General features: G+C 40.4%; 1 long non-coding RNA gene across 1 annotated transcript in view; it reads left to right on the top strand.

Annotated features, from left to right (window-relative positions):
* The first annotated feature begins 6 nt into the window (after positions 1–6).
* Positions 7–9,562, top strand: part of LOC112487331 (uncharacterized) — a 34,316-nt gene continuing 24,760 nt past the window's right edge. Inside the window, exons 1-2 of the long non-coding RNA XR_003050344.1 lie at positions 7–276; positions 2,264–2,439. This is a non-coding gene — a long non-coding RNA (uncharacterized LOC112487331). The remainder of the gene's footprint in view (positions 277–2,263; positions 2,440–9,562) is intronic.

Below are 9,562 nucleotides of genomic sequence, written 5' to 3' on the forward strand. Positions count from 1 at the left end.
TCTGACACAGAGACAACAATGAAAAGCCAGGGTTTTTTGGAGCCTTAAAAATATGAAGTGACAAAGTGTGCCCTTTGTGTCGGGATTGACGTGGTACAAGGCTGACACGGTGCACCCTCTAGGGATTGATCTTCCAGCCCGGATAAAATGCCAGAAGTAGGTCAGGAAGAAGAGAGAAAGTGAGGAAGAGAGAAAATCCTTTGGAAAGTACACACCCCTGAACTCCCAACGTGTTTGTTGTTGAAGTATTTCTGACATGGACAAGACTGTACTAAGGTAAGACATGCCACTGGTCAGAAGGAAGTGAACAACACGTATTTCATCATACATTAACATCATGCGTAACATCATACATTAATCAGTGGACTCCATTGGGACTGGTTTGAATACATTTTTCCTCAGTGTTTTTCAAGTGGTGGCCACATGGTCTGAATGGTATCTGCTGGATTACTGGATACAATGATTAAAAGCAGTTTGGTCTTGTCTTTGCAGCATTCAGATTTTGAATCCATCCTCCATCTAGACTTAAATATCAGTTAAGGTCAGGGGTTAATCTGACTGAGTGTGAGTCATTTTACCTTCATGCAGCCCCAAACTACTGTTTACTGTCAGTTGGACCTCAAAACTGTAAAATACCTTAAGTAATAAAAGTACAGTAATACTTTTATTCCTATAAAAAAACAGATTAATGTAGTTGTTTTTTAGGCAGGAAAAAAAGTGCTTTTGATAAGAAACTCTTTTTTTTTGTCTTTTTGCTTTTTGTAATGCTTGCTGAAATACAATTGCTCTTTGTAATCACTGTAATGAAGAATACCAAGGGACGTAGTAACAAGGTAAAGCACCATTTTCTCCATAATTCAAGCCCAAATTAGGATTAGACATGTTGTAATTTGTACTAACAAGGTGGAACAGCCTCTGCCTACCAGCCATGACTTGCCTGTAAAGTTCTCATCTGGGAATGCAAGATGAACAACAGCAGCAATAACAACAAATGGGCTGAACATCCCCCCAAGAGGAGCAGGGCTGGCTGGTCAGAGCACACCGGCGACCCACCCTCCCTCTGGCTCTTGTTTGTCTGACCCTTCCATTTAATTAATTAAAATTAGCATCTGTCCCCTTGGCATTGACTTGTTACGTCAGTTGGAATCAGCTTTTGTATTTGTGGGGCCCCCGAGGCTGCCGGCCCTAACGAGGCCCAAGATTCTAATTAGTGAGGAGGGGAGGGGTGAGACGGAGGTGGACAAGGAGGAGAGAAGATGGGAGGTTAGTGGGGGGCGCAGAGGGTCCTGCTGGGCCTGGTGGTTCCTGGGGGAACGTGGGGTATTAATACACCCAACACCTTTGATGAAGGGGGGTAGAAGGAGAGGAAGATGAAGAGGAGCAGCCCTCACTACTTCTGTGTTGGCTTCTCCTTTCTAATTTATCAGTCTGGCTCTGCTTGTTGTTTTTTCTTCAACATCATTAAAACAACAATTCTGACAGGAATCTCACAATGCTAAGAAAAAACTAAAATTCCAAATTTCTAAGATCATTTTTTCTTAGAGTCAAATGTCAGTGTAAAACCTAGTGCATACTGTGTCTGACCGAGGAACAGGAAAATGACAAGATATTGACATTCAACGTTTACACAGTTCAGTTTTGTTTCTATTTCCAAAATTGTTTAATTGGTAAAAGTCTTACTAAGATCTCAGATTACTAGGGCAGTATGTGAAATCTAACTAGAACTCTCAGCATTTCCAGTCAAAGGTCGAACTTGAACTGTTTTTGCTCTCAGAATTGTCATAAATTATTTTTGATTTCTTCTCAGAATTCCAACAAAAAAATCTGAAAGTGTGTGTTTAATGAGTAGTGTTAAGCTAAATTGTTCAACAATTACCTCAAAATATCTTTTTTTTCTTAGAAATGTCCCGATTTTAAAAATAAATAAAAATAAAAGAGAATTAGAAAATGGGAAAAAAGAAAAAAAAAGGAGCAAAAACTTTTGCAAATAATTTTCTTGGAACTATTCCTTGCTAAAAATGCTGAGGTCGAACTCTAATTTCTTGAAGTTCTCAGCTCCATTTGACTCCATGTTGAAAGTCTCTCCAAACTGCCTCTGATTGTGAACACAGATGAATGTTATCCTGGCCAACATTTGGCACTTGACAGTTTCATAGTTAGCAGTGTTGGGACCAGAGAAGTGTTGATGTGGAGATGTATTCATGTCAGTTTGACATCCACGTCTACAGCCACATCCCATAATGTATGAAACCTTTGTTTCTAGGTGCTGACTGTTGATTGGCAGATAAAACCACAACTGTATTATTGCTGCAGCACTCAGCTCTGCCCAGGATCCACGGCAGTGTCATACCCTGATCTGCTGACTGTGTCCAGTCAGTGGAGGCCGATGCTGGTACTCATACGACTGTTGAGTGACAGAGTGACGAAAGCCAACCTGAGGTGAGCTTTGACCCAGATTGATGTATGTCAGTAAAAACTGTAGGATTCCTGAAAATGGTGTATACAGTACTTAGGGCAAAACTTAGGGAATACCAGTTTAGACAAATCCCACACCAGGTGTCACTGACACAGTACACCTGTTGAAGTTTATTTCCTGCAAATAATTACTCTTCGATAGTCTGTGTGACAGGCGGACAAATCGAACACTCTTCTTTGTGTGTCCTTCTTCAGTTCCTGCAAACTAGAGTAGACAACGCTCTGTACTGCCTCCTGTGTACGTTCACATGTGTATTTCTATATATGTGAGTGGTGAATGTGTAAAGTCTGCTAAGTGTTTGGTCTCTACACACACATGACCTTGTGTGTGTGAATACGTGCGTGTGTGTGGAAGTGTTGATGCGTTAATAGCGGTCGTCAGTCAGTCATCATCCAGTCTGTGAGTGAGAGGACTGGGACCACATGCCCCTGTTTTCCCCGTGTCACATCGAGGTGCCCCTCATGAAACTGTGCCCGCCTTTCCACACCAACAGCACACTTCCTCCTGTCTGAGAATAGTTTTTGCTACACACTGACCACTGCCTGAGCTGATTGAAGCAAATTGTGTTGTCTGCTAATCAGTGATCAATAAACAATTATTACAGGGATTTAATGCGATTAATGCTTTTCTTTTAAAGGTTTTAAGCTCCTAGAAAGACTCTAAAGAAAATGATCTCTAAAGTAACAGATGAACAGAACTGAAGTCAGCTCAACTCAGGAAAAATAAGAGAGGTGTAGAGATGTGAACCAGCTGTGTGTCAGGAATGACATCGTCCTGTCCTCATCTGAACATTCTCAGTCTCAGCACTATAATTACTCAGAAAATTCCAGATAACAATAATGTCCTTTGACATTGGCTGACATGAACCTGAACCCGTTCATCCTCACCTACTTTTGGCCCTTCCTTCCCTTCTCCTCCTTTGTGGCAGTGCCTGACACCCTCCTTGGGATGTTGTGGTAGCCAATGACTACAGTCCGCCTCATCTGACCAGTGAGTGCACTGTGTTTACAGAAGAGAGTCTAACGATTTTTATATGCATGTGTACCTGAGGTGTGATGTTGAGGAAAGGAAGGAAGGAAAGTGAACTCCTTGTCATTGTGACACAGCTCATCACTGCACACAACCAAATGTGACCTCTGATGGCTTTTAACCCATCACCAAAGTGAACAGTGGGCAGCTTTGAGGGGAGCAGTGAGTGAGGACGGAGCCATGATCAGAGCACCTCAGTGGTAACTTGGCAGAGGGTGGACTCCAACCTGCAACAAGAAGGACAGATTCATGTATTAGTGTTTTTTGAGCCTACCTTCTGTTGTATTGCAATTAACCTTGTGGTCAGAACTGCCCGTCCATCACTTGTGCTGAGGCTAATATACAGCACACAAACCCAGTGTGGCCAGTGGGCACTGACAGGGCGGCAGAGAGCATCAGTGGTGAATGCTGTGCAGAGCAGGCACCTCACTGGTGGCTGTAAGTCAGAGAGTCACAGCAGGTCTGCCGCTGCGACCTCTGCGTGTATTTCCTATGTATTTGACAGACAGTCAACAGCATACTTTGAATCCACAAAGTCAGGTGAAATGAAATGCTACGTTCATGACAATATACATCAAGCCACACAGTTAAAGATGACCTTTTCATTACACACGTGTGTGCAAGGGGAAATGTAGAATGTGAATGCAGTGCCAGTGTGGCCGGGTTAGTGCAGGGCTGCTTTTGATGCTGAAACATGAACGCGTTTGAAAGCAGATGCAGACCTCAGATTCTGCTGTGATAACAGGCTTTCTAAATATGGAAGCAGGAACTTCAGGAAATCCTGTTTAAGCTTAGACAGAGGATCTAAAATTGCCAAACGTTGTTGGATGAAATGACTTTATGTTTGACAGTTCTTATGATAAACATTCAGAAAGAGATAAAACTCAAGATTATGTCGCATTAAGTTCCCAAAAAAGAAATGGAGTGGGTGTTTGGAGTGGAGGTGTAGGTGTATCTGATGCAGATAAATATGTTTTTGTCAACTCATAAAAGTATGGCTCTGCAGACTTTGTTTGGTTTGTTATGAGGAGAACCAGACGTTGGTCAGTGACCACCAACGACTTTGTTTGGTTTGTTATGAGGAGAAGTGACCACCAACCATCACATCAGTCTTACACTCATATTTCACATCCGACTTCTTTAACAGGTCAAAGAAATTAAATCATTTATTTTTTTATTTTTTTGGAAATTAAATAAAAATCAAGTGAGATTAATTTAAATTACTTTATTATTGAAGGTTTAAAAATGGACTACATGTCTACATATATATAAAACTTAGGCAAAAACATAGGACAGGGGTCAGGAACCTATGGCTCACGAACCAGATGTGGCTCTTTTCATAACTGCATCTGGCTCTCAGATAAATCTTAGCTGGTACTTCTTAACACAATAAGTAATAAATATTTTGCTGATATTCCAGTAAAACATTACAGAAATCATAGAGTTGAAATAATCTTAAAAAAAAAAAAAAAACAAGAAAAAAAAAAACCCCAATTTGCGTATTTGCTGCGGCAGCGTACTCTCTTTGTATTATATTATATTTCATGTATGGATAGTAGAACAACGTTAAAAACTTTTTAAAAATAACTTTAATACCTTTTTTACTACTGCAGAGACTTACTATACTAAATTATTGGTTTGGTTTAAAAATTCATACATTCAGTTGTATTCAGAGTAAAAATAAAAATTGTATGGCTCTCACAGAAATACATTTTAAAATCTGTGACTTTTTTGGGTCTCTCTGATGAGAAGGTTCCTGACCCCTGACATAGGATGTGGCCCACACACATGTGCTGTTTATACCCCTGTGGTTTTTTATGCTCAGTCTTAGTCACTTTACACTGCATGAGTCAAAGTCCCCTTTATTGATGTAGCGGCAGAGACCACTCATCAGAGACCTTCCACTGACGGTGGAAGCAGACAGGAGGAGTTTTTTTGTTTTTTTCTTTAACCTAAGTAGACAGGAGGAGTTTTTTTGTTTTTTTTCCCTTTAATCCCTTTCTTTACAGGGATTATTTTCTCATTGACTTTTTGCATTCATTTTTGTTTTCTGTTGTAAAGGTATAAATATTGAGGTCTTGACAATAATTGTGTGTATAGTACCATGATCTTTTCCAGTAATACTACACTGTACCTGTTATTTGTTTGTCTTTTTTATCATGTGGTCAGCAGTTTAAATGCTTCTGGATGACAAGATGGTTACCGGTTGAAAATAAAAGGGCCACTAGGGGGCAGTCACACCAATCAAAGGCTTGCCAATGAAAACCAAAGAAGAAGAAATGAGGAGTGTTTTAAGTCATCATGTTTCTTATACAATCACATAGATGTACAGTAAAATGTACAGTAAAACAGATCAGATCAGGTCCCTTGATTGTGCAACAAAAACACCTTTTGGGTTGGAACCCACCGTTTTAAAATCTGTGACTGAAGTACAGTTATATACTTCAGCCTCTGCCTGCCTTGTTAAGTTTTTGTTGTGATCCCACATATTTGACCTTTGGCGTTGACTGCTCTCCTGTCACTCAGCCAGTGACTGTGATGGAGCCGTGGTTCTTGGGGATGTGTGATGTATTGTGACAGCGGGAGCCGGGGCTGGCGGGCGGTCACGGCACAGCACCATATTGCTGGCCTCCCGGGGGATGAGGGATCAGCATGCCAGCCTTGCCAAGAAGTGCTAATAGGAGCAACACGTCTTGCTTTCACACATTAGGGCAAAGCGGAGGGTGACAGATCAGAGCTGTGATAGTGACGCCTGAAAGGCAGGAAAAAGGGGCCACACCACCCGTTTGCCATGTAGCACAGGCTAATGAGGAAAAGTCAAGGAAAATGCTCAGACATCACTGAGCCGATGTGTTCACAGACGGACAATAGTGCAGCCATGTCTTGTCACCGAGCTGAGACCTTACCAGTGTGATGCTCTGCTCCATATTGTGACTGACAAAAGTGGCTAAAAGTGTTGAAACATTATCAACACTTTTCAAGATATCTACAGTATGTTCCAATCCAACGGGGGTCAAGTGGGCTAACTCCAGGCTATATCACCTTTGTTATGTTTTCTCTGATTTCCCCAGCTCTAATTGGGTCTGTTTTCCTCATAGTTCTGACTGCCATTATAACCCTTGGCATTACTGCCCTCCCACACAGTGGAGAAGTGATAACTGCACTTGCCTTATGCCAAGAAGGTCATGTGTATGATTCCTGGTTAGAACTGATAGATTATCTTTTTGGAGTTAGTGTGTTCTCTGTTTGTTTGAGTTTGTATGGGTGTTGCAGGATGAGCTTTACTGGACACTCTGGATTCACCTTAGGTCTCACTGAGATTAAGACTCATTATTAGCCCCAGTGTGTGATGGACTGGGCAACCCGTCAGGGTGTGCTCCCACTCCAGCCCCTTCTGTGACCCCGGAGTTGTTCCTGAAGTTGAAGCAGTAGAAGACGAGTGGATTAAGACTCAAAGCTGCTGTATTTGTACTTATTTTCTTTAACTTTTGCTACTGTCAAACATTCAGGTTTAACTGGATATTTTCATTCCTCACTGAGCCGTTGTTTCTGTTTGCCTGTGACTTCATCTTTGAGAGCATCCAGCACAGGAAACCTGAATTCCTCGAAACCATCTCCGTGTACAACTTTGAAGTAACTTTCAAATCTTTGACTAATCCTGGCCCAATCCTGCTCTTACTTTCTTCCTCCACCTCTGGAGTGAACTACACACTCACACAGTCTCTCACACACACACACACACACATAGTCGACTAGATCTTTCCACCCAGCCAGGGTCTGACACCTCCTCAGTGCAGCTCAGTACAAACCAGGAACATTATTTATATCCTTATTTCATGAAAGTTTTGTACAATGTGCATTTCCAGGGAACTCAAGGACTTTCTTTCAAGATCATATTCATACAAATGTTCACTTAATCTGGTTTACCTGTGTGAATCCAACGGTTTATTTACTATACATAGACTATGAGGACTCTGAGTACAGTATGTTATTTCAAACCTCTGTCTCTTTTTTTCATTGTTGCTTCAATTGGAACACATCTCTGCAGTCAAGATTAAAAGTCCAGGATAATGAGTGACATGGAGAGATTTTAACATTCAACAATTTAACATTCTATCATAGATGTATGTTGGGTGGAATAATAGACTATTGTTTATAGTCTGCACTGAAGTGTCCGCACAAATATTTGATTCCAATCACAATTCTAAAAATACCATTTTCACCATGACCAAAAAACATCTGAAACTTCTTCACTTATAGCATTTGCAGAACTGATATCATCTGATGTGTTCAGACATTAGTGACGCTAAAAGATTCATATGTAGGCCGTAGGATGTGTGACAGGCTTTATGTTGCACTGAACAATTTGTCATTAATAAATGAAAAATGAAAAATGTATGAAGGTGTGGATTCACCTCTGTGTGACCCCGCAGCTGATCTGCAATATCTGTGGCATTCAGGAAATGTAAAGGTTATAAGAACAAAGTATTGGTTTAAACACAGGACTAATCTGGAAATCTTGGAAGAAATACAAGTAACGCTTCTCCATTTCAGTTAATGGTTTCTCTGTGCACCTGTTTGAGCATAGCCTTTATTATTTTCAATAATTAAATTGACACACAGTCATCTCCCTCCCTCCCTCCTTCATTCATCATCCATCACTTCATCCACAGTCAGTTCTCCCTCACCCCCTCCTCCACTAACACCTAAAGTCCTTGGGGCCATGCTGTACTGGCTGAAGGGCTGTGTGTTTGTATGTCTATGTGTGTGTGTGCGTGTTCATGTGTGTGTGTTGCCTGCCGTCAATATGGGTGAGTTACAGAGGTCACGGGTTCAAATGCAGTTCACCGCTTCACATTGACACTGACTGAGCCTCTAGACCAGCAGACTGTGTGTACGTGTGTGTGTGTGTGTCATCTGTGTGTGTGTCATCTGTGTGTGTGACACCAACTCTGATTCCCAGCAGTGTGACAGGTGATGATGAGTGACTGGTTAGTGAACCTGGTCACTGATTCAGTAACCTGTTTCCTTTTTTAAAATCAGCCAAGTAACAAGAAGAAGTCCTGTCGTCTGTTTAGTGTCTGGTGTTTGTCCAGTGAAGATAACTGACAGTAACTGAACTGTTTTATACCCAGTACTTCTTAATTGGTATGAACTGACAAGCTTTGACTGCGTCTCTGATATTGGTAAATGTATATATTTATTCCGTTAAGAAAGTGACAGAAAATATCAGACAAATCTTCTCTACATCAGTAACGGACATTATATATCAAGTTTCAAAACCACAACAGAGTATATTTTTGTTTTTATTGAAATAAAATGTTTAATAAAACGCAAAATGTTAATTTGCTTCCATTTAAATTAGTTTAAAAAGCCTTATCTGAGACATCTGACCTTGTGAATATGTGAATATTATGGGATGTTTGCTTTGACAACATTATAGACGCTTGTTGGAATCTAGGAGCCTCTAGAAAGGTGTGCAACGAAGCGCTGTGGTTAGTATGGTTTATGTGGCCATCTAGTGGGCTGATTCGACAGTCCCCACATGGAAACTGAAGAAGGGAAGATATTAGTCTCTACAAACAACTGAGATGCACTTGTTTTTTCCCCTTTCACTGAAAACATACTGTCATCTCATGTAGACAGATCTTATAAGCAAAATGCTGTTAATAATAGTGATAATAACATTAATAATAATACTTTGCAAAGAGCTCCAGTTATTTATGTAAACAAAGGTAAATACAGATATTTTTATTTTCATAACTTAACCTCCCTCAGTGGAAAAAAGAAAAGAAATTGTTAGACCTCATAAATAGTGAAAATGTATTTCATTGCTGTGTACTGGTGAATGCAATGAAAATAAAGTTGAATCTAATCTAATCTAAGGTAATCTAATCTAATCGAATCTACTCTAATGTGTTGATGTTTACTCTAATTAAATTAAATTAAATTGAATCTAACCTACTTCACTCTAATCTAATCTCTATTGTTAAAGAAGGAGAAGTACACACCCAGATTATAACATTAATAAACCCTTCTGTTAAAAACAGTCAGAGC

The sequence above is a fragment of the Cynoglossus semilaevis genome, chromosome 8, assembly GCF_000523025.1.
Source record: "Cynoglossus semilaevis isolate Cse_v1.0 chromosome 8, Cse_v1.0, whole genome shotgun sequence".
NCBI lineage: Eukaryota > Metazoa > Chordata > Actinopteri > Pleuronectiformes > Cynoglossidae > Cynoglossus > Cynoglossus semilaevis.